The sequence below is a fragment of the Ovis aries genome, chromosome 2, assembly GCF_016772045.2.
Source record: "Ovis aries strain OAR_USU_Benz2616 breed Rambouillet chromosome 2, ARS-UI_Ramb_v3.0, whole genome shotgun sequence".
Lineage (NCBI taxonomy): Eukaryota > Metazoa > Chordata > Mammalia > Artiodactyla > Bovidae > Ovis > Ovis aries.
The window spans coordinates 161842315-161867966 of NC_056055.1; the positions used below are offsets into that span (position 1 = coordinate 161842315).

Genomic DNA, 25652 nt, shown 5'->3' on the forward strand with positions numbered 1-25652 from the left:
AAGGAAAAGATGGTGATGGAAAACAAAGAAAAAGGAAGAGTAGGAGAAAAAGCAAAGGAGAGAGCAAAAGGAGAGAATGGGAGTGTGGGAGATCATTTCTAGAAATGGTTCCAAGTATATTTGTCCTGTGGTCTCTCACTGTTAGGTGGTGGTTGTTTTTAAAAAAACAGCTTTATTGAGTTAAAAGTGACCTGTCTTAAAATTCACTTATTGCAAGTATACAACTCAATAATTTTAAATACTTTGAGTTTATCATTCTACTGTCACTTGGCTTCCATTGTTTCTGAAAAAAAGTTAGTCACTAAATGCACTGGTGTTCTTTTATTGCCTTCTCTGTTCCTCAGCTTGGAAAATTTCTGTGGGTCTATTTTCAAGTATCTCCCAGATTTCACTGCTGTATTACACTTTCTGTTGAAACTATCTGGTCAGTTTTTCATTTCAGTAAATGTATTTTTCAATTCTAGAATTTCCATTTAGTTCTTTTAATAACATAATTTCCATCTCTTATTGAGACACTCTTTTTGCTGAATCACTGTCATGTTTTCCTTTAATTCTTTAAATATTATAGTTTCCTTTCATCCTTTGAACATATGTATAATAACCATTTTCAGGTCTTTGTCTGATAAATCCAACATCTGGATTATCTCAGAGACAGTTTCTACTGACTGCTTTTTCCTCTGAGTATGGGTATTTCTTGATTCTTTGCATACTCAGAACTATGTTGTTGAATACTGGACACTTTAGATAATCTCTTGTAGCAACTCTAGACTCTGAATTTTTTTTCCTTGAAAGATTTGTTGTTTGTGTGTTTAATAACTTGCCTGGAATACATATATGATGTCTGTCTCCTTGCAATGCATGGCCCCTGATATCTGTATTCTCTTTCTCTTTACTTTTTCTTCTTTTATTTTTAAGTCTGACTTTGTAGGGATCATCTCTCTGCCTGTGTAGCTTAGTGTTCAGCCAATAATTGATCAGAGGCTGTCCTCAAATACAGAGTCAGGGTGGCTTCTATTCACTGCTAATGTCTTTGTAGGTAGGCCAGAAAGTATATTCAAACTTCAGGTAAGTTTCAAGTCCACACCAGCTTTTACCTTCTGCTGGGTTCTCTTGTTTTTCCTCTTCATACACCCAGACTCAGCTTCATCAGCCAGGAACATGCAGGTGGCTGTGCACATGCATAACCTCTGATCAACCCAGGATAATTGAAGAGTTTATCCCATATATATGTTTCACTTCCCACAACTCTCTATTGAAACCCTGGCTAGTCCACCAGTCCAGTGCTTGCTCCAAACATGCCAGAAACCTGAGGCTAATGGAGTCTTAGTCCTTCTTTGTCACCAGATCTTCTTTTTAACTGTTCTGTTTAGTTCAGTCGCTCAGTTGTGTATGACTATGACCCCATGGACTGCAGCATGCCAGGCTTCCCTTTCCATCACCAACTCCTGGAGCTTACTCAAACTCATGTCTGTTGAGTTGATGATGCTATCCAACCATCTCATCCTCTGTTGTTCCCTTCTCCTCCTGCCTTCAATCTTTCCCAGAATCAATGTTTTCTCAAATGAGTCAGCTCTTCACATCAGGTGGCCAAAGTATTGGAGTTTCAGCTTCAACATCAGTCCTTCCATTGAATATTCAGGACTGATTTCCTTTAGGATGGACTGGTTGGATCTCCTTGCAGTCCAAGGGACTCTCAAGAGTCTTCTCCAACACCACAGTTCAAAAGTATCAATACTTTGGCACTCAGCTTTCTTTATAGTCCAACTCTCACATCCATACATGACCATAACCTTGACTAGATGGACCTTTGTTGGCAAAGTAATGTCTCTCCTTTTTAATATACTGTCTGGGTTTGTCATAGCTTTTCTTCCAGGAGCAAGCATCTTCTAATTTTATAGCTGTAGTCACAATCTGCAATGATTTTGGAGACCCCCAAAATAAAGCCAGCCACTGTTTCTACTGTTTCCCCATCTATTTGCCATGAAGTGATGGGATGGGACCAGATGCCATGATCTTAGTTTTCTGAATGTTGAGTTTTAAGCCAACTTTTTCACTCTCCTCTTTCACTTTCATCAAGAGGTTCTTTAGTTCTTCTTCACTTTCTGCCATAAGGGTGGTATCATCTGCATATCTGAGGTTATTGATATTCTCCTGGCAATCTTTATTTCAGTTTGTGCTTCATCCAGCCCAGCATTTCTCATGATGTACTCTGCATATAAGTTAAATAAAGCAGGGTGACAATATACAGCCTTGATGTACTCCTTTTCCGATTTGGAACCAGTCTGTTGTTCCATGTCCAGTTCGAACTGATAATTCTTGACCTGCATACATGTTTCTCAAGAGGCAGGTCAGGTAGTCTGGGATTCCCATCTCTTTAAGAATGTTCCACAGCTTGTTGTGATCTGCACAGTCAAAGGCTTAGGCGTAAACTGATGTACTCCAAAACAAGTGAGTCCTCCCCAGCAGCAGCAACAGCAACAGTGCTTATTGTTTTCACAGCCTGTCCCACTCTGGCTGAACTACTGAAGGAGGGATGGTTGCAACCCCAGGCAAAATGCCACAGATTTGTGCCGTTCTTACCCCAAGTTTAGTCATTTTCATGAATAAATCTCAGTTTGTTTTATGTTTTTGGTTAAATTCCAGAATGTTTAGATAAATGTTTTCGATTTTTAGTCTAGTTTTAGAGCTGCTTTTGGGATTTTTTGATTTCCTTATGCTGTCATAGTGGAAGCTGGAAATCTCCTACACTTAGTTTTCATGACAAGATCTTCATTGAAGATGTGTCCATATCTTTTGCATGTGGATATATTAATAAAAGGTCAGCCCCTGTTCCAAAAGTCACGCACTGTATTTGCCATTATATCCCCCCCAAAGAAATACTCCATCCATCATCCATACATCAAGAAGCAAACGGGCTTTAGCTCTCTATCCATTGCTCTTTCTCTATTTCCTTGTGAATGAATTTGCAGTGTTCTCATTTCTGATTGCTGGTAACCAGGGTGCAGAGGATTATTTTTCCCCTTGGCAACAAGAGCTGCCATTTAGTTTTCAGGTTTGGAGATTTAACAATGGAAGGGCATTATTTTTCTGCCTTTTTGGTAACAAATATTTAAAAAGAAGTAAGAATGTCTACTATTTAGTGAGTGCTTACTGTGATGCCAGGAACTTTGTTAAGTTTTTACATCTTTATGTGTTAGTATCTCCATTATGAGGCTTAGAAAAAGTAACTTACCCAAGGTCACTCAACCAGTAAGTTGTGAAAAAAGGACTCAAATCCAGGTCAGTCGGATGCCCAATTCCATGTTGTTAGTGACCATTCTAGACGCCTTTGGGATACTACTACTCCCAGGCATCAAGCAGGCAAACCTGATCCATTCTTGTTTTGAGAGACTGGCTCAAACATGGAGCCATTGCCAATGACCTGCCATGGAGATTCTCTTCTCTCTCAGCTGAAAACTTCCTTCTTCAGCCTTTCTTTACTGGCTTATTAAGTTTAGTAGTACTCTGGATAATAAAGGAAGAGATTTAAGGAAAGATGTGTTGGGTCCCCTGGGAAGCAGCACCTAAAATGGAGATTAGTATACTGGAGATTTATTAGGAAATGCTCAAGGAAATGGGAGGAAGTAGAATTGGGCAGAGGAACAAAATTGAGCCATGGTGAAATTTCAACAGCCCTAAAGGGAGTTCAGATATGATAACCTGTTCAGAGTTGAGGAGTAGAGGCTTTTCAACTACCAAAGGTCTGTCACTGGATATAGGCCACCCTGGGGTAGGGGTGTGATTTTAGGCAAGGTAGTGCTCTTTAGGCTAACAGCTCTTAGCCAGCAGCACCTGCCACAAGCAGGGGAAAATAAGTCCTCTGTTCCTTAAGGGAGATCTGGGCATTCAGCACAACTCTTTACATACACACTTTTTCTTTCTGGAATTCTTTTCTTCCTTTAATTTGGCAAAATTGTTTGGAGAAAGTATTTTTTAAAATTGAGGTATAATTGACATATAACATTATACTAGTTTTAGATGTACAATATAATGATATATGTATATATTATAATTCTTTAGTCTTTCATTTATTTAAGCAAAATAAAATTTTTCAGTGTGAATTTTTCTGCCAGGCTCTGTGTGAGAGGTTGGGGAAATGACAATGAAAAATATGTACCAAGTTACTGTTCTTGTAATGTTTATAGCCTAAGGGAAGATATTTGTATTTAATCTCCTTCCTTAAAGTCTCTTGGTTAATCAGAAATTGGTTGTAGGTCAGTAACTCAATGTAGCCTAATTTAAGCCAATTTTAATCTCTCATCCAAGCCTTATGCACTTGGCTATTGTTTTCCAAATCCTTTTAAATTAGTGGATAGCTTTCTTGGGTTGAATTATACTAGACTATGTTTAGAAATTTTTACCATTTATAAATTTACAATTATCAGCTTAATGGACTGTTAGTTGAGGGAAAGAAACATCTGTATAAAAAACAAAGCATTAAAAATTAATTACAAGTTTTGACAGAAAGTGGAGATAGCAGCAGTTGAATTTGTTGCTCAAGATTATTCTAGCTTCTTAGTGTTATCCTATTATCCTTAAAGAAGAAATAGTGTATTTTAATTGTAATTACTTTTGATAATTATTTTACCCTAGAAGTAAATTATTAATTAGGGTGTGCATTATAAATTACTTTTTTTATTAGGTGATTTCTGTCTGCCAATAGTTTCTAGTTTTTTTTTTTTTAATTAAACTACATCTCCTGGATTTATTATTAATAGCTTTGGGCTCTATTAAGAGGGAGGCTAATCTGATTTCCACCTTATGACTCCACATACAACTAGAAAAATGATTCTGCCTAACTGAGATAACTAGTGAACTATGTGTGGCCAATATAAATGGCTCTGGGTGAGGAACCACTTCTAAATCAAAGTTTCACTTTCACATTTTTTTCACCACAATAGTTCACTATAGATTTTAAATTAATTTGCCTCACCATTATATGCATGCCAGGATGAAAAGACCCAGGCCTTTAAAACACTGGTCCAGGCATGGAAAGAAATCAGGAAGAGGACAAGAAAACTCAATATAGAGTCAACACCAAGTGATAAAACAAACAAATTAATGGATCACTGATAATTTTCCTGTTTGTGTATAAGTGGGGTACCTTGGATAAAACTGAGTCCTAAGACTTTTTTTCCTTTGGAAATTTCATAGGTATAAATGGGGAAGAAAAAACAACCAATAAAAACCTTTAACAACAAAACTATTAAAATAGCAACACTCAAAAGTGTAAATCAATTCTTTAGTTTACCTTTTGAGCAATCAATCTATTTGATTTGAAAACATCATTTTAAAAGAACAGGGTCTTGAGACCTCCCTGAATGTCCAGGGGTTAAGACTCCGTGTTCCCAACATGGAGCCCAGGTTTATCCCTGGTCAGGGAATGAGATCCTGCACATCGCAACTAAAGATCCCATGTGCTGCAATGAAGACATGGTGCAGCCAAATAAATGAATTAAAAACAAAACAAAACAGGGTCTTGGGGGAGTATGTATCTCATATATTACATAACACCCCAGGAAGGTCTGGGACAGCAAGCACCTCATAAACAAACCCTTTAATATTTCTATACTAAGTAGACAAATAAAGATCACATGTAGTCAGTTGCAGTCAGTTCAGGTTGGGTTTGCAACATAATTAATAAGCTGTCAGCTTAGGAAAAAACATTGATTTTTAGAAGTCTTTGGATTCTAGAATTGTGGGTAAGAGACTGTGCATCTTTATTAATATGTTTATTTCTGTCCCTAGAAACCTGAAGAGTCATTTATTCTCTGGAAAATATTCAGAGACCCTCTTCTTGAAAAACTGAACTAACCCTTGGAGAAAAGTTAAGGTTTTGGTGATGATGCCTGTATTCATTGTTTGGGGACGGTGGGGATACAGATGTAGTGCCACAAAAGACAAAGACCAAGATAAACAGAAAAATAATTAAACCTGAAACCAAGATTATTTAGGAAACAGAAAAAAAAAAAACCACCTTTAAAAGAAAAACATTCAGAGAGTCAAGAAAATATTCCATGAAATAAGAACAATCAGAAAAATGAGCACTCTTAAAGAATAAAACTATTTTTACCTACATAAAGGAAATTTGGTGCAAAATCTGGAAAATCAAGTAGAGTAAATCTCCTGGAATATAAAACAATAATAAGAAGAAATAGAAATTCAAAACGCAATGAGATAAGAGACCAAACCAGGAGGTCCAACATCTTATGAAAAGGACAGAAAATGAAGGGGAGGAAATACTCAAAGCAGTAAGAGAAGATAGTTAGCCAAGTTGAAATGTGGACTTTCAGCTTGACAGAGGCCACTCACTACATGAAAAAAGTCCAAGTTCTGCGCACTGAGGAGTACGAAGAAGACCACCAGGGCCTGGCATGTGTCCTTGGAGAGCACGGTGTAGGGGGCAGACAGATCTGCCACATTTGGTGGGCTGTTCTTAATCCTATTTGAAGAGTCATCTGTGATTTATTTTGTGAATAAAGAGTGTTCTCTGTATCTTCTGACCAAATGGTGTGTTGGTGGTAAGGTGCAGAGAGAGAGAGAAAGCAGCAGTCTTTTTCTACCAGAAAAGACAAAATGTTAGAATCAGATTATGCCAGCATTTATTAAGGCACTTTAAAAAAGAGCTTTGAGGGCCTTTATGAATGTAATAATACAGAGAAAAAACGCAGGTTATTATTGCATGTTCTCATTCACTTGTATAGGCATGTAAGATGGTGGGATGATGGGCGATTCTTATTTTCTTTATAATTCCCTATATCTTGCAAAGTAAGTATGCATCTTTTTATTAAAAAAATAATTTAATTTCTTCTTTTTTTTCAGGAAGGGAAGATTTTTATATTTAAAATGCAAATACTCCTGGGAGGAGACCAGGTGAAAACATAGGGATAGAAGCTTATGAAGGTCGGAGATAAAGGAGGAGCCCTTCCTAAGCACTGAGAAGGCCCATGGAGGGGGGAACTACCCAATGAGGAGGTTATAAAACCCTAAAGGTCAAGCTAAAGATAAGCTTCATTTACTTCCTGCTTCCCTCAAAACTCAGCAAATGTCCTGAAATACAGAATTTTTTTATGCTGACATCACACTGCCTGAGGACTGATGTTCTCCAAGATTCTCTACCAAGGGGCAGAGGAGAGCAGAACTAGAATCCAGAAAGACTCTGGCCAGGGCTCAGCTGAGAGAGTAAAGGGAAGGACCTGAGGGCTTTCAGTGAGGTGAGTGGGGCTGGGCTCACATAGTCATTCAGTGAGTGCAGAGATCTTTCTGGATTATTTAAAAATAGATACAAATTGCTTTACTGACTGTGCTAGTATCCTTGAAGAGGGTTTCTGTGACTACTGTCCGTCCTGCCATCATGAAGATACATTTATTCTCAATTGATCTGTGTCGAGTGCTATTTTGGGCACTTTAAAGAGCAGGTTAATAGAAATGATTTGTATTTTTTCTAAGAGCTTGCAGATTATCAGTTCAGTTCAGTTCAGTCGCTCAGTCTTGTCTGACTCTTTGCGACCCCATGAATTGCAGCACGCCAGGCCTCCCTGTCCATCACCAACTCCCGGAGTTCCCTCAAACTCACATCCATCGAGTTGGTGATGCCATCCAGCCATCTCATTCTCTGTCCTCCCATTTTCCTCCTGGCCCCAATCCCTCCCAGCATCAGAGTCTTTTCCAATGAGTCAACTCTTGGCATGCGATGGCCAAAGTACTGGAGTTTCAGCTTCAGCATCTTTCCTTCCAAAGAACACCCAGGACTGATCTCCTTCAGAATGGACTGGTTGGATCTCCTTGCAGTCCAAGGAACTCTCAAGAGTCTTCTGCAACACCACAGTTCAAAAGCATCAATTCTTCAGTGCTCAGCTTTCTTCACAGTCCAAGTCTCACATCCATACATGACCACTGGCAAAACCATAGCCTTGACTAGATGGACCTTTGTTGACAAAGTAATGTCTCTGCTTTTGAATATGTTATCTAGGTTGGTCATAACTTTCCTTCCAAGGAGTAAGTGTCTTTTAATTTCATGGCTGCAATCACCATCTGCAGTGATTTTGGAGCCCCCCAAAATAAAGTCTGACACTGCTTCCACTGTTTCCTGAGTGATAACAATTTAAAAGCTTACTTTATGCAAACAGAAATTATAAAAGGTAGCTCCTCACAGTGATGCCCTGGAAGGCCATATGATGATCCAATTGGCTAAAAATCACCCTTTAGTGAAGTTCAGGACTAATTTGGGCCCAAGAAGGGGAAAAAGCCTTGACTTTCAGGATAGCCCAGACTTTAATAATATTCAGTACTAAATGCATCTGGATTAATTTGATAATCTATCTCAAATAGTAATGATCGAGAATTGCTATAGAATTTTCTGTCCAGGTTAAGATTAAAAACAAATGATTCAGAGTCTAAAAGTTACTTTACCGTGCAAAAATACTATTGTAGAATTTCATATTTTTTCAACACAAAGAGTAACAAAATCAGGGAAGGCAAAAAAGGAACAGAAAAGTCAATTTAAGAGATAATGTATTGCATTTAAAGAACCTGAATGCTATTACTTTTCATCACTTAACTTTTCAAAGAACACTTTCAGCTTCCTTATTTGCATGTTTCATTGTTTTCCAGCCTTTGCACTGTATGCTTAAAATGCAAATGGAATAATATAAGAATAATGAGAAGTAATACTTGAAAATGTTCTGAGAAAATGTTGAAAAAAGGATCTGGTTTCCATCGGAATGAAAGGAGGTAAGACTTGGGAGAACATGCAGGTTAGATATAATTTTATCTTAAGCTCTAACTAGAAGCACCATTGCTATCCTTCTTTCTCCTTTGCCCTGTGGAAAATTAGTGATTATTTCTCTATTTTGACTCCCTTACTCTTTATTCATTTCTCCTTCACATTAGGTGCTTACCAATCAGTTAACCGCAGTCCAATTAATGTTTATTTGAGCTAGTCATTGTCACATTTGGAATACAGAAAGCAGGGTTTAGGGAAGCACTTGTCAGTCTCCTGCTGCAAAGCCTTAACATTTGGCTCTCCACTGAATGGGCTTAAAAATCAGACATCTTAGGTTCCAATCCCAGCTCTGCCATTTCCAAAACATGTTACTTACCTTCTTTGAGCCTCTGTCTTCTCATCTGTAAAATGGAATAATGACATCTGTGATGATTGAAACAATACAAAAAAAGTACCCATAGAAATACCTAGGCTGCTGTCTCTGTCCTTTGGCTTGTGATCTAATACAGGTGTAAGGTGACCATCTGTCACAGTTGGCCTGATACTGATGTGTTTCCTGGGGCATAGTTTTTTCGGTTTTAAGATGGTGATGGTCCTGGGCAAATCCAGACAAACTGGTTATCCTAGAGACATAAGCACATTTTTCCATTAGTCAAAATGGAATGAACCAAATATGCTAGAAGAACAAAGTTATTAAGAGGTACAGGGCAAGGCATGGCAAGTTCTTTCACAAAAAAGAGAAAAAGGATTCCATCTCGAGGGAACTGAATGAGAAGCAAAGGCATAACGCCCTTCTGTGGAAGCCTTAGGCATTTTGATGTGGGAAGCCTTAAAGGCATGTGAGAGGATATAATGAGGTAAAGGTTCAAGCAAGTGTGGTGTGGCCAGACCTCGTGTGTTATGCTCAGGACTGTGGATCTGTTCACAGGTAATGGAAAGGTGGCTATCAAGGGAGATGACCATAGTTTAAATCTGTTTGACTCCACTTTTCTAACAAAGAGCTCGTGTGGCCATTTCATAGAGATTGAAAATGAACAAATTATTTTTAAGCTCTTATTCTGTTATTGAGTAATCATGTAATTTTCCTTTTGTGTTAAAAATATTGAAGATGGCTCTCCTTTTGTGACAGTGGATGAAAGGTGCAAAGTCATTTTTGCTACCTTCCAGATCAAACTTGGGGGCATCTTTGACTCTCCTCTTTTCATTATCTGGGCTTCCCTGGTGGCTCAGAGGTTAAAGCATTTGCCTGCAATGCAGGAGACCTGGGTTTGATCCTTGGGTCAGGGAAGATCCCCTGGAGAAGGAAATGGCAACCCACACCAGTATTCTTGCCTGGAGAATCCCATGGACGGAGGAGCCTGGTGGGCTACAGTCCACCGGGTCGCAAAGAGTTGGACACGACTGAGCAACTTCACTTTCGCTTTCTTTTCATTATCTTCCTTATCCAATCAATGACACAATATATTGGCTTTTGTCTTCACAGCCACATTTTCTTTCTCTCCATTTCCTGGCTCAGGTTTCTAGTCATGCTTCTCTAGATTCAAGAAATAATTGTATATGGTCCATTCTTACAGAATCTCTCCAGATGTAAATATTCATTCTGAATATTGTATCTAATTAATCTTATTAAACAGCATTTTGTCATGTCATTTTCCTATTCAAGAATCTATCAGGATTCCTATTAACACTTGGATCTAGGCCATTCTTGTCAACTTACCTTTAAAATTTTTCCATCAGTGGGCCCTTCCCTATAAATAATTTCTCAGAAACCATTTGTACTATTCAGATCTACCTTATGTGTCTTTTTGCTTTGGTTTTGTTTAAAAAATTTTTAATTGTGGTAAAATACACAGCAAAATTTACCATCTTAAGCATTTCTAAGTGTTCAATCCAGTAATGTTAAGTATATTCACACTGTGCAACCACATATCTCCAGAAACTATTCAACTCTTTTTGCCTTTAACACTAGGCCTTGCTCTTACAAATCCAGCCCTTCCAACTGTTTCAAGCCACTCACCACACAATTTCTCTTCCTTTTCTCTTCCTATTTAAATCCAACCAAACTCCAAGAAGAGAAATCCTATGTAAAGTATAAAGTCTATGAAAGAGTAGGTGTTCAATAAATGGTTCAAATGCTATTACTGTAGCAGTTTGTATTGTTCTCCATATACAGCTTGAATGTGGGGAATACTTTGTCATTCGCAGTTCTCAGGCACACCGGTCTCCTCATCGGATCCTCACCACAGCCCTGTAAGGCAGATGACGAGATGCTCTTATGTAGCTTTCAGATGAAAACCTGAGGAAGACTGAGGTACTTGCCCAAGATGACGCAGTTAGTAAGTGACAGAGCTGGTAGCAGAATCCAAGTAGTCTGGCTCCTAACTGACCTCTTTCCACTATTTCTAGCTGCCTTGTTTCTTTGAAGGATATTTTGTCTCTCTAATAAGAAAGCTCTCTGAGAGAAGGAGCTATTAGAATTCTTTTCACCTTCCCTAGCATGAAGCTGAATCTTGGGCACAAGGGTTCTATTTCTTAGGTATTTGTGATTATATTTATAACTCCCTATACTATTGTCTATGGTTTAAGTATTTTATATCATTTTTTTAATATATTAAGTGCACTTTCTTACATAACTGTGTGGAGAAGACTTCGAGTTCTCACTTAACTCACCCCAGTACATGGGAAAACTTGCCCCCACCCCACCCCCACACTTAGGAGAGGTCATGTGACAAGCTCTGGCCAACAGGTTGTCAGCGGTCCCAGTCTCTCCTGCCACAGCTGTCATGGAGAGGGACATGTGTTGAGATGGTGGATCCTTAGGACTTAAGTATCAGGTATCGCTACCCTGCTTCTTGGAGAACAGGTACTCTGATGAGTGACCCAGGTCTGCTCTGGACTACGTATGAGGTAATCAACTTGTGTCATGTTAAAGCTAAAAGTTTTAGTTTAGATCTTTTTTAACCACGGCATAGTTTAGTTTATCCTGACAATGCAAAATGCAAATACTCAATGACAAGCATGTTAGCATCTTAAACTCTCAGAGTTGCCCTAAGAATATAAGAAATTGTTCTTAATTTACAGTTGGAACAAACAAGGGCCCAGAGAGGTTTAAAAAATGACCTTGAGCCACTCATCAAATCCGTCTCTTAACACAAGCTGCTGATCTTTTCCCATATACTTAAGGACTAGCATAAGAAGTGTAAATCAGGTGCAGAAAAATGCAGACTAATACTTCAACCTCTCTGCTTCTACAGTAACGTCCTCCGGTTTTATTACTTCACCCTAACTCACAGCCATCTTGCCTTTTTTTTTTTTTTTTTTTGGTTTTCTCCTTAACTGTCATTGAAGCCTTTACTGGGGCAAGTTACGTTATTATCAGTTTGTTGTCAGAGTAATAACACCAGCCTGCACAAAGATCCAGTTGAAGGACTGGAATGGGTACAAAAGATATTTCTGCTGGCCATGTGTGGACTTCTCAATCATGCATGCCCTATGCAAGGAAGAGATGGGGATTAAACTTGCTGTCTTTCTAAAGAGGAGCATGCCTCAGTGAGAGAGGACAGAGATTGCATAATCTCATAGTGAGTTTCAGTCCAGTGACAGTAATTATGGCTTTTCTGTTGCTTCTATTAAATCCTTTCCTAATCAAATCAATTTTTATTAGTAACTACAAATAAAGTCCAGTGACCTGAGTTTGAACATTCTTTGGCATTGCCTTTCTTTGGGATTGGAATAAAAACTGAACTTTTTCAGTCCTGTGGCCACTGCTGAGTTTTCCAAATTTTCCAAAGTGCAGCACTTTCACAGCATCATCTTTCAGGATTTGAAACAGCCCAACTGGAATTCCATCACCTCCATTTGCTTTGTAAGTAGTGATGCTTCCTGAGGCCCACTTGACTTCACATTCCAGATGTCTGGCTCTAGGTGAGTGATCACACCATTGTGATTATCTGGGTCATGAAGATCTTTTTTTTGTATACTTCTTCTGTGTATTCTTGCCACCTCTCCTTAATGTCTTCTGCTTCTGTTAGGTCTATACCATTTCTCTCCCTTTTTGAGCCCATCTTTGCATGAAATGTTCCCTTTGTATCTCTAATTTTCCTGAAGAGATCTCTAGTCTTTCCCGTTCTATTGTTTTCCTCTATTTCTTTGCACTGATTACTGAGGAAGTCTTTCTTATCTCTCCTTGGTATTCTTTGGAACTCTGCATTCAAACGCAGAGTTTCCTTTTCTCCTTTGCTTTTCACTTCTTTTCCTTTTATAGTTATTTGCAAGGCCTCCTCAGACAGCCATTTTGCTTTTTGCATTTCTTTTTCTTGGTGATGGTCTTGCTCCCTGTCTCCTCTACAATGTCATGAACCTCCGTCCATAGTTCCTCAGGCACTCTGTCTATCAGATCTAGTCCCATAAATATATTTCTCACTTCCACTGTATAATCATAAGGGATTTGATTTAGGTCATTTCTGAATGGTCTAGTGGTTTTCCCTACTTTCTTCAATTTCGGTCTGAATTTGGCAATAAGGAGTTCATGATCTGAGCCACAGTCAGCTCCCGGTCTTGTTTTTGCTGACTGTATAGAGCTTCTTCATCTTTGGCTACAAAGAATATAATCAGTCTGTGTTTGGTGTTGACCATCTGGTGATGCCCATGTGTAGAGTCTTCTCTTTTGTTGTTGTAAGAGGGTGTTTTCTATGACCAGTGTGTTCTCTTGGCATAACTCTATTAGCCTTTGCCCTGCTTCCTTCTGTACTCCAAGGCCAAATGTGCCTGTTACTCCAGGTGTTTCTTGACTTTCTACTTTTGCATTCCAGTATGATGAAAAGCATATGTTTTTTGGGTGTTAATTCTAAAAGGTCTTGTAGGTCTTCACAGAACCATTCAACTTCAGCTTCTTCAACATTCCTGGTCGGGGCATAGACTTGGATTACCGTGATATTGAATGGTTTGTCTTGGAAACAGATGATTCTGTCATTTTTGAGACTGCATCCAAGTACTGCATTTCAGACTCTTTTGTTGACTGTGATGGGTACTCCATTTCTTCTAAGGGATTCTTGCCCACAGTAGTAGATATAATGGTCATCTGATTTAAATTCACCCATTCCAGTCCATTTTAGTTCACTGATTCCTAAAATGTCGACGTTCACTCTTGCCATTTCCAGTTTGATCACTTCCAGTTTGCCTTAATTCATGGACCTAACACTCCAGGTTCCTATGCAATATTGCTCTTTACAGCATCAGACCTTGCTTTCATCACCAGTCATATCCACAACTGGGTGTTGTTTTTGCTTTGACTCTGTCCCTTCATTCTTTCTGGAGTTATTTCTTCACTGATCTCCAGTAGCATATTGGGCACCTACTAACCTGGGGAGTTCATTTTTCAGTGTCCTATCTTTTTGCTTTTTCATACTGTTCATGGGGTTCTCAAGGCAGGAATACTGAAGTGGTTTGCCATTCCCTTCTCCAGTGGACCACGTTTTGTTAGAACTCTCCACCATGACCCATCTGTCTTGGGTGGCCCTCTACCTGACCTTCCTCTTGAGAAACCTATATGCAGGTCAGGAAGCAACAGTTAGAACTGGACATGGAACAACAGATTGGTTCAAAATTGGGAAAGGAGTACGGCAAGGTTGTATATTGTCACTCTGCTTATTTAACTTATATGCGGAGTACATCACGAGAGATGCTGGGATGGATGAAGTACAATCTGAAATCAAGATTTCTGGGAGAGATATCAGTAACCTCAGATATGCATATGCAGGCTTATGGCAGAAAGTCAAGAAGAACTAAAGAGCCTCTTGATGAAAGTAAAAGAGGAGAGTATAAAGTTGGCTTAAAGCTCAACATTCAGAAAACTAAGATCGTGGCATCTGGTCCTGTCACTTCATGGCAAATAGATGGAGAAACAGTGGAAACAATGAGAGACTTTATTTTTTTGGGCTCCAAAATCACTGCAGATGGTGATTGCAGCCATGAAATTAAAAGACGCTTACACTTTGGAAGAAAAGTTATGACCAACCTAGACAGCATATTCAAAAGCAGACATTACTTTGCCAACAAAGGTCCATCTAGTCAAGGCTATGGTTTTCCAGTGGTCATATATGGATGTGAGAGTTAGCCTATAAAGAAAGCAAAGCGCCGAAAAATTGATGCTTTTGACTGTGGTGTTGGAGAAGACTCTTGAGAGTCCCTTGGACTGCAAGGAGATCCAACCAGTCCATCCTAAAGGAAATCAGTCCTGAATATTCAATGGAAGGACTGATGTTGAAGCTGAAACTCAGTACTTTGGCCACCTGATGCAAAGAGCTGACTCATTTGAAAAGACATTGATGCTGGGAAAGATTGAGGGCAGGAGGAGAAGGGGACGACAGAGGATGAGATGGTTGGATGGCATCACTGAATCAATGGGCATGAGTTTGAGTAAACTCTGAGAGTTGGTGATGGACAGGGAGGTCTGGTGTGCTGTAGTCCATGGGTTGCAAACAGTCAGACACGACTGAGCGATTGAACTGAACTGAACCTGAGTTTAGGGTTTCTTTTTCATCTTCTTCCCAATTTTGGTTGAAATTTAGACTTCCATGTAACCATATCTCCATAAATTTAAAAATACATATATAATATTTATTTTATTTATATATAAAGTACATGAAGTTTTCCATACATTTGTAAATATATATATCTAAAAATATACAAATGTATATACTATAAAAATACATATAATAAGTATTTATCTAAAACTTTATGCCCTCACAGTACACATTGTGATTTTTAAAAATTTCTTTCTTCTTTTTTCTTCTTTTGAGTTGAGGCTGGTTTTTCGAGAAGCCAAGGCATGGTTATTGAAACACTGAGATTTGGAGCTAGACTAGTTTCTCTATACAAATTAGTGTGGCTTACTGGGAAGTTACTGATGTTTCTTCACAGCATTACAAAGTTGAACACATTATTTAATTCGTATTTAACGTCACAATTTATAACTATTAGGAAAAAGCTTAGAGGGAGACAGAAAAGATGTTCCTTGGGGGAATTTTCATTGCTGAAATAAAAGATACCAATAGATTCACAAAAAGTTTCATAAAACAAATGGAAAAAAATGTTATACTGAAGATACAGATAATTTGGGAAGCTGCAGCCATCTGGTTATGGTCAAAATAGCTGCTTCTGATGTCCTTAGATGGTACAAATTACTGGCAGACCTCAAAAACCAAAACAGGAATCCATTTCGAGATCAAATTCCTTTTGCCTTTAAGACATGTTTACAGAGAAATCAAGATTAGAGGAACAGAGGAGGAACTCAGTGTGGAGAGGACATAACGCCAAAGAGTTACTTAATTTGGCCAGTGATGAACATAAGCTGGATTTGGGTGAGAAGGCAAGTGGATTTCCAGCTTCAGGTCATTCATTTGACTTTTTCATTTTATTGTAGCCATAAGCACCCTCAGCTTCTCACCCCTGAGCTGGTTGGTGATCTCATAATGGATGTTTTATCAGTGGCAACCAAGAGGCTCCTTCAAGTCAAAGAGTGGCCATCAACCACAGAAGACACCAACAGGTTACTAGCAGACAGCTGTTTTTAAGCACAAAGTACTCACTTCTTTGGGGGCTCCACAAATAACGTGGGAGTAGCACTTTGCAGGGGTTGGGCAAGGAGGCTAAGAATTTCATCTGTTGAGAGTATTATTATGATTTGAGCATTAAAATTAATATACTCTGAATTTATAATTCACAGGTCAGTGAACCCATAACATACTGGTCACATTACTGAGCTGCTTCAAGAAGCCTATGAAGGGGTGTCCCTGACCCATCCTCCCCTTCAGTCACTGCATAACTAACTACTCAACACCCTCAGCTCTGTTTCCAGTCCATTATTGCCTGTTTGTCTGAGCGTGGCACTTTCTTTCTCTTGTTTTCAAGCTTAGCTCTTCTTTCTTGCTCCTCGTATTCTCTCTATCTTCCTCCTATTCTCACTCCTCAATTTCTAGGACTGGCCTCTGCCCTGAACCCTATTGTGATGTCCTGTTCCAGCAATCTGTGAAGTCAGAAACTAGGAAATTAAATAACTTCCTCAAAATACTTGTTCTTCAACAGTGGGGAGAGGAGGGTGGAGAAGGGGGCATTGGTGTTCTTGTATGTGAACTAATAATTTGCATACTTCAAAAGATAATTTATACATGCTGTTTAAGCAGATTAAAAAAAATAATCTTAAAATGTTTTTTGGAAACCACTTAAAAATACTTCAGAGTAATTGCATGGAATACTGAAGAAAACAGCATTTACCTTACACTACTTTTATGCACATTGTTTTCTAGTTGGTCCTCACGGTGTTCAAAAAAACTAAAAATTCTTTTTATGCTTTCAATTGAGATGGGAATTGATGCACAGTTTGTTTAAAGAAAGTTAAGTGACCTTACTCAGGCAATTACGATATGGCACACCAGAAATTCACTTGTGAGTTTCCTGGGGGCCACTTCAAAGAGATAGGTATTCATTCTCAAGATAGGCTGAGATGGAGGCATCATTAGAAACTGTTGGCCTGTGAATCTGAAAAGCTCCTTTGCATATGTCAAGGCTCCTTGGACACAGAAAACCAACAGGTGTTTCAAAATGAGTCTTAAGTGAGAAGTCTCAAGGGAAGATGTTCTGATTTACAGATGTTAATTTGCAGTCAAGCTACTCCTTGTAGCTTTGCTGTTAAATAAATAACAATAGGAACACAGCTGTTGGTGGTTAATGCCTCCGCTGAGTGACACCTGGGAGGTCAGTCAAACCCAAAATGATTATAACAGATTTGGAGCTGATTTTTGCCTGAAAAACTATGTCTGTATTAGTTAGGGTAGACTGACTGCCAGAAGAATAGACTCCAAAATATATTATGGATAAAACACAATGAAGTGTATTTCTTGCTCACAGGATGATACTGGGCAAGTGAACAGGGCAGAAGGTCTCTTTCATGAAGTCACTTAAGGGCTGAGGCGTAGGGAGTCTGCGCCATCTTTACCATTTGGCTCTAGGTGCACAGCTGGTAGGGAAAGGGGCAGAGAGGAGTAAGCATGGAAGACTCTTACAGGCCTGGAAGTGGCATCCATCACTTCTGCCCATCCTCCCCTGGCTAAATGGTCACCTCTAACTGCAGAGAAGAATGGTGAACACAGGCTACCTGTGCTTCCAGGAAGAAGCATAAAATACAGATTTTAATGAGCAGCTGGCAATTTCTGCCACAGTGTTCATTTATCTATCAATGGCTGTTATGACCTATGGAAACAGATAGGTTTTATTCAAGGGATAAATTTTTTCAGAAAGAAATAAAAGGGAGCCTCTTTTACAAAACATTCCTAAAACTATGACTTCATCCAAGAGAAATATTTGTTTCAGTATTCAAGCTTACAAAATTTCAATACTCCATGCTACCCTAAGCTGTCTGCTTTGCCCCTATATCAAATAGGAAGAGCTTTCTGCCTTTATTCTCCAAGACAGTCATTTAATATCCTCAGGCTAATACTCAGTTATTTTGCTTTTTTTTCAAACAAAGAGTTTAACAAAGCTTTACTTGATTCAATATATCATCATTGCAAACATTTATTTGAATATTTGTGTGTGTGTGTTTGTATATTTTCTCTCACCAAGACGAGGGTCTATTCCCAGAGAATGACCAAACTATGAATCCAAGTCAGTTATATTAAAGCTACACCCTTTAAGATCCATGCATTACTAAGATGAGCAAGATCTCCTTCTTTAGAATTTTCTGACATTTGAAAATGGATAAACACACCCTGATTAGGTAGGCAGTAGGAGTAAGAGGCCTAAAATGACTTAATGACCTTGTTCATTATTGGCCTTAAATTGTATTTAATCTAAGGGTGGGCCCTTACTCTTATACAACTTGCAAAACCAGTTATATTTCATACAGAATGACTTTGTTCATCTAAAATCAGAGGTGAAGTCTTTGTCTAGGCTAATTAGGTGGGTAAAAGAGCAAAGCAAACAAAGCTGCTGTGGAGCAACTTGATTATGTAGGTTTATGAAGAACAGTGAACGCTTTTGATAACTGAAACATGCAGATAATCCTTAAATCTCATTCTATCCATTGGTTTTAATTACTTCCTCCATGGGTTTGGTACCGGGTGTGTCAGATCAATTGTGTGCTTTCCCTTCTTCCCCAGCCCTTAGCCCCTACGCATCTGTTCTTCCCAAGGAGGGTCTAACAAATGCTAGGAAGAAAGAGTTGAGAGGCTGGGTAATCCCTAAACTGTGTTAAGAGGCCCTGGTTAACTCAAGGCTGACAGTAAGTGATTTTCTCTTATCTTTGGGTTTATGGCGCAAGCCGGGGTAGAGAAATGGGGTTTGGGTTCTGAAACCCAACAGACCTTGGCGCAAATCTCATTGCCACCACTTACCAGTTATGTGATTTCAAGCAATATTTTAACTTCTTTGAGCCCTGGCTTCCCCATCTATAAAAGGAGATTGAAACTGTCCCTTTCTCATAGAGTTGTGGTAAGAATTAAATATCACGTGTGTCATATTCCTGGTCAGGTGCCTGGCAGGCAGCAAGAACTTAATCAATGCAGCTATAATTATTATCCATGAAAAATTTGGGTATCCTTTTCTTTCTTTCATGTTCCACACCCTTCTATTTTCCTGATAAGAACCAAAGGGGCAGGTACTATTGAAGTTCTTTAACTCAGTGCTGTTTCAGCAGTTAAGGCAATAGCCCCTATGCCCTCTGTGACCTTAGGGAGGAAACAGCTTAGTAGTTCAGAGCAGCTCTTTCTTCTCAGCTCTATTTTGTTCTTGATAGAGCTGTTCTATTCACACACCTTGCAATCTGTGAAGTTAAAATTAACCTATTTGCCAACCTGCATCTCAGTGAGAAACTGAAAAATTACACCTTCTCTACGCACTAGACAGTGTTTTCTAGTGCATCTTTGATGAAGAATATGTTAAAGGAAGAGGTGACTGAAAGGGAAAAGACTGAGTTCTATCTGTGCTTAGTTTACTCCCTTGGAAGAGTCCTCTGCAAATGTCAAAAGCTGGATTGAGAGAACAGGATGTGACATGGAAGCCGCTCAGTTGCGTCTCCACACACGTTTTTGAAATGGGGAATCAAAGTGTGCCAGTGTAACTGCCAGATTTGGGCATATGGAACAATCTAAGGAATCTGACTCTTTCCAGTAACAAGTTTAGAACTTCCTTTTAAAAGAGAGAGGAAGAAAAACACTCACTGCACTCATAACCAATGGTTATCTTCAGTCATCAGTTCCAAGGAGTCCACTTTTCCAGTTTGTATCTGAGCTGACATTTCCCTGACTTCAGGAAGAAGTAGTTCAGTTGACCTGGATGTTGCTATTCTTTGATCTTATGTGCCCCAGATTAACCTGGTTGTCTTCGAACGCCTTGTTATTTCAGAGCCACGGGTAGGTGGCCAAAGATGAATTGTTTGCCTTGACCTTGTCCTGGAGGACAGCTGGGTGTTATCATTTGTTTCCAAGACAGCCTGGACCACAGAGCCAGACTGCACAGATGTATACTCTTCCTTTTTATTTCTTATCTCCTTTAGTGGGCCATTGTGAGATGTTTCTCAGCCCTCTCAGGATTTATCTCCCCTTCCTCCCCCACCTCTCCCCAGTAATTCTTAGAGACTCTGAAGTTCCAGGTTTTAGAGACTAGGTCAGTGGGGATGTGGCCCAGACTGAGAGGTCTTCATGGTCTAGGCCTAAGAATTTCTAAGCCATCAAAAAGCTACTTGAGATCAGACTTTTAGTTATACGGTAAGAGGAGAGTAAGAGTTGGAAATAGTTCCCTTCTGCCTGGCACAGTGAATTTAAAATCAGAGTAGGTAAGTATTAATATGTTGGACAGACGGAGGTATTAGGCATAACTCTCTGCCCTGAAATATCCTAATAATATTTATAATTTTACCGTTAGAAATTCATTCATTTGGATCTGGATATGCTGTAGTTTCCAGAAGTTTCTGTCTGCATGTATCTGAGAAATCAATTTTAAAAAGTGCTACTACATATTTTAATCCTCAAAATAATCTTGTGAGGTAAGTACTATTATTATTCTCATTTTTTAGCTGAGAAACCTAAGAGACAGAGGTACTAGCAGCCATGTGCCCAGATCCCACAGCTAGGAAGTGGTACAGCAAGAATATGAACCCAGCCTGTCTAGCTGCAGGGCGCCAGCTCTTAGCCCTATCCCTGGTGTCCTATACTAGTAGCATTAATTCTTATTCAGTTAGCTCTAGCACCTAATTACTACTGCAGAAACTCCAGCCTCCACCAAAGTCTCCTCTGCCCCCACCCTCAACTATTCCCAGAGACTGTCTGGAGGATGTGGGCCATTGGATACTGGTAGAACATATAGTATCTTCCAAATCCTTTTCTCTTGTTTGGGTGTCCCTGTGACATTGTCTTGTTGCTGTCTCTATATTTCAAGTTTAACCCAAAAGGCCATGTTCTTTACAGTCCCCAGTGACTTGAAACCACGTGGTGTTCCATATTGATTGAGTGGGGATTTTTTGCCAACGTGAGCCACTGGATCTTTAAGCAGCACTGTGCTGTGCCAGTTGCAGAGGACATCTGGCACCTGGGAGTGTGTGCCAAGATGCCTTTGCTCAGGAATGCCTCTTCCCCTTTTCCTTATCTTCACAGTTAACACAGGAATTAACACCTGAGTATCGTTCCCAGGCTCTACCTGCCAGGTCCTCCCTGGGAACTGAACCAGCAGCCCTCCCTCTGGCCAAAGTGGACTGATCCCAGGGTTGATTTAAACTGAGGTAATAAGTACTTCTCTGGGGGGTCAGAGAGAGCTTGAGGGCAGCCTCTTTCTAGAGGTAAGTCTGTTAGATGTGAAACTTAGCAACTGTCATTTGAAAAAAGAAAATCATTCTGCAGGGGAAGAAGATGAAGTGGACAGGCAGGGACAGGAAACAGAAAAAGCACACTGCATTTGAATACCAAATTCCAATAATTTCAGAGGTTCAGCAGCGTCTCTGAACCTAGCTCTTCCTATGTCTCTTTTACTGACTGTCATGAGCCAGCAAAGTCCCATATTTGCTCAAGATGATTTGTGCTTTTCTCACTTGCAACAAAAAGAAATCTGAAAGTCCAGCAGGTGAGAGTTTCTGGTTTAAGTACCTTTATGTCCATTTGTATCCCTCTCTCTTGTACTTTTGACAGGCGAGTTGACAAACAGAGAATTTTCCAACAAAACGCTTTCCTATTTTCTACCCTACTCCCCACCCCCTCAACCTGCTGCCTCCCCCTTACTCATATCATAATTAGCTTCTTAAACCTAAGGCTGATGATTTGAAGCTTTCACTTATAGATGCAAATACACCTGGGAAAAGAAACACCTTAAACCAATATCAGCTAAAAGCCATTATCTCTAGAAAGAACACTTGACAGTCAGCTAGGAGTAAGACTTCTGGGAAATGAAAACTGTTGGAGAGCTGTAGAAATCTGATGTATCAGGGAAATGGAAGACAGAATTTGTCAGGGACAAGTCTTACTTACTGAATATCTTCCTTACTTTAGCAGGAACATTTGTAACCTTGTTGTACTTTTCCTATTGAGAATGTGATTAAATTAAAACAAAACATATATTCTGTGCTGTACTTGATACAGCCCAGGGGACTGATATTTTATTATGTATGCTTTAAGTTTGGGCCTTCTAATATAATATTTAGATATTCCAAGTAGGATGCAAATTGGTAATATTCTTTTTGAACTAGAACCTCCAGAACTTTAAAAGAATCAGATTACAATACTGTAAATCCACCTTTCTCATCATGATTTAAACATTCATTGAACTGGGGAAATGGGTGGGGTTAGGAACAGCTATTACCATAGGATTTTCCCTATGGTTGACCAAAGCCAAATCTATGTTTCACCATCCTTTTGTTTCCCTTTGCCCACCTTTCAAGGCAAAGCTGATTCATTTCTAATTCATTGCTAATGTCTAATCCCCCAGCAGTTTTAAAGGTCTTGACCTGGGTTAGCAGGACCTGGGGAGTCAGGGGCTATTGGATGGGTGGGATTGGCTCACTGACTGCTAAAAGCAGGGCCAAGGTAGGGAGCTCCAAAAGCTGTCCAGATGAGGATCTGAAGATATGTAGGGACTGAACAGATATGGAAATCAGTTACATGGCCATGGGCTGCAGGATGCAAACCAGTGAGAACCAGGAGGTTGAGAAGGAAGTTCTGGAAGGTGGAGCTGAAGGAAATGCCTGAAGCCTCATTGTATCATTGAGACATTCCTTCCCATCTCCCCCTGCCCATGCCCCTCCTTGAGGATGTAGGGGTTTGATCTGGACCCACAAGATCTCCAGTAATTAAATGAAATAGAAACCTCCTTTATCAGAAACACTGTGATTCCAGATGGTATTTTTGGCTGAATATTTGTCAAGCCTGTTTGTCCCCTGATAGACAGCATGGTTGTGTTTGAGAAGCCTTCTTAAGTCCATGGGTCTATTATGAGCCTAACAGAAATCATTACAATCAAAGAGCTAGAAAGTTTGAAAAGCAATACTTTTACATATTTCAAGGAATGTATATTTTTGTGGCAAGTTCTTGATGTGCTTCCATGCAAATAATTTATGATTAAAATTCTCCCACCCTTCAGTCTGATGAATCGGTGTTGAAATTAAACTGATGAATCCCTTGAGAACAGCACTGGTAGAGAATTGTAGAAATATGGATTTTTGGGCTGGCACAAAACTAATTTCTCTGTTCCCTGCCTGAATAGGAAAGGGCATGGAATGAGGAAATCTTTAGGGAGACCTCTAGTTAGAAAATCATTTATTTTTCTTCTCATCCTTCTTGATTCTTCCTTTTCTTCCTCCTTCATTTGACCTGAACTCAGATGTTAAAACTTCAGAAGCCATGAATCAATGAATACTTCTTAGAATAATGTGATATATAAACAAATGAAAGTGTTTTAAACTTACATGACATCTGATGAAAGTGCATGACATATACATTGTTTTTGTATAATTGATTAGAATAAAGGTATGGTCACAATTTGAGGAAAGTAAGTGAGCTGATTCTATGCACTGGCTAAGTTCTCTCTGTTACTGGTACAGAACCAAGCCTGTACTTGCTCTGCCAGCTCATCTCATTACTGACATTTTCAGTCCCCGCTTTCCAAGCATACTTTTGAAGTTTCGTGTTTTGACTGTACTTTACAAAACTGTGGTCACAAATGACTAGGAGATTTAGAGGGAGTTTAGGGGGAGGGAGTGAAGAGAGGTAGCCCAGAGAGTGGCTTGCTGCTGTGATCATCCTGGGGGTGAGGGTAGGTGGTTGATATAGAATCAGTGCCAATGATCCTGGTTGGGCCATTTTTCTTCACCTCACAGATTTGTGCAGATAAACTCCGGTTAAAATTATGATCGTGTGAATCACTAAGGAAAATAGTTGCTTATTCTCCTGATCTATGACCTCCCTGAGGCTCCTCCCACTGCATTCCCCACAGCAGAGAAACACTCTTCCCCATTCCCTGTGTGCCCCCTCCCCACAACGCTGGGAGCAGAGAGGCACCTCTGAGCACCTCCCAGATATACCTCCAAACTGTGCAGGATGAATCAAAGTTCTGGGGATACCTGCCTTTGTGGGTGCTTTTCCGGTTGTCTTTGACACACTGTCTCCTAATTCAATTATCTCTTTGTTCCTTTATTTTGAGGGGGTCACGGTTAGGGGATTTGGCGGCAATAGTGTCTTCACTCTAGGATTTGGATGTTCTGGCATTTTGCTTTCTGTGTTCTGTGGATGTTCAGCCTGATGTGAAGAGGTGCTAAAAAAAGTGTTCAGGGTATGAGCATCCAGGGTGGATTCTGTAGCTCACAGGTCCTTTCCATCTTCTGCCCAGTCATTCTCAGTGTGTTGGTATTTGGCTCCTGTGCTGGTTAGCTCAGGGCCATAAGGGCTGCCACTGTCCTAGGAACATGACCATATTCCAAGGCCTAAAGGAGAGGTGGGGGTAGCAGCAGATTGGAGAGGTGGCTTAAGCTAACTCTGTCTCTGTCTTGCTCTACAGAGTGCTATATTAGACAGATAAGATTTATAAGTAGATATAGATATTTAGATATGTTAAAGACTGCATAAGACATTTCCTCATATCTCATTGGCCAGAACCATGTCTAATGGCACTTATAATACAAGAGTCTGGGAAAGCTAGTATCTGGCAAAAATGAATGAGATTTCTAGGAATGGCTTCACTAATCATGATTCAAACAATGGAGGCTGAACACTTCACTGTTCTGCACAAAAACAATGGTTCTGTTGGTAAGGAAGAAGGGGTAAACTGCTGTTGAGGGGCAACCAATAGTCCCACTAACAGAATCATGGTTTTGTTTTCTCTTCCACACTATCACAGGAGCGTGACTCATTTGTGCTGGGAGGCTGCCTTCCCAGTTTGAGAGAATGAATCAGGAGTATAAGTGATTTAAGCCAATCATGGTGGCCCAGTTCCCCTTACCAGTGATTGGGTTAGGTATGGAAATATGGCTGAGAAGGCGATGGCACCCCACTCCAGTACTCTCGCCTGGAAAATCCCAAGGACGGAGGAGCCTAGTGGGGTTGCAGCCCATGGGGTCGCAAAGAGTCGGATAGACTGAGCGACTTCCCTTTCACTTTTCACTTTCATGCGTTGGAGAAGGAAATGGCAACCCACTCCAATGCTCTTGCCTGGAGAATCCCAGGGACAGGGGAGCATGGTGGGCTGCCATCTATGGGGTTGCACAGAGTCGGACACTGACTGAAGCGACTTAGCAGCAGCAGCAGCAGCAGGGAAATATGGTGCTATCTTGGCCAGTGAGATGGGAGGGGAAATGGGCAGGAGGCTTCTGGGACTGATTTGCCTTTCTGACTGGCATATATGATTTTGATGGCCG

General features: G+C 39.9%; 1 pseudogene; it reads right to left on the bottom strand.

Moving 5' to 3' along the window:
* The window catches only part of LOC101114176 (NADH dehydrogenase (ubiquinone) complex I, assembly factor 6-like), a 66900-nt pseudogene that overhangs the window by 31426 nt on the left and 9822 nt on the right, over positions 1-25652 (bottom strand).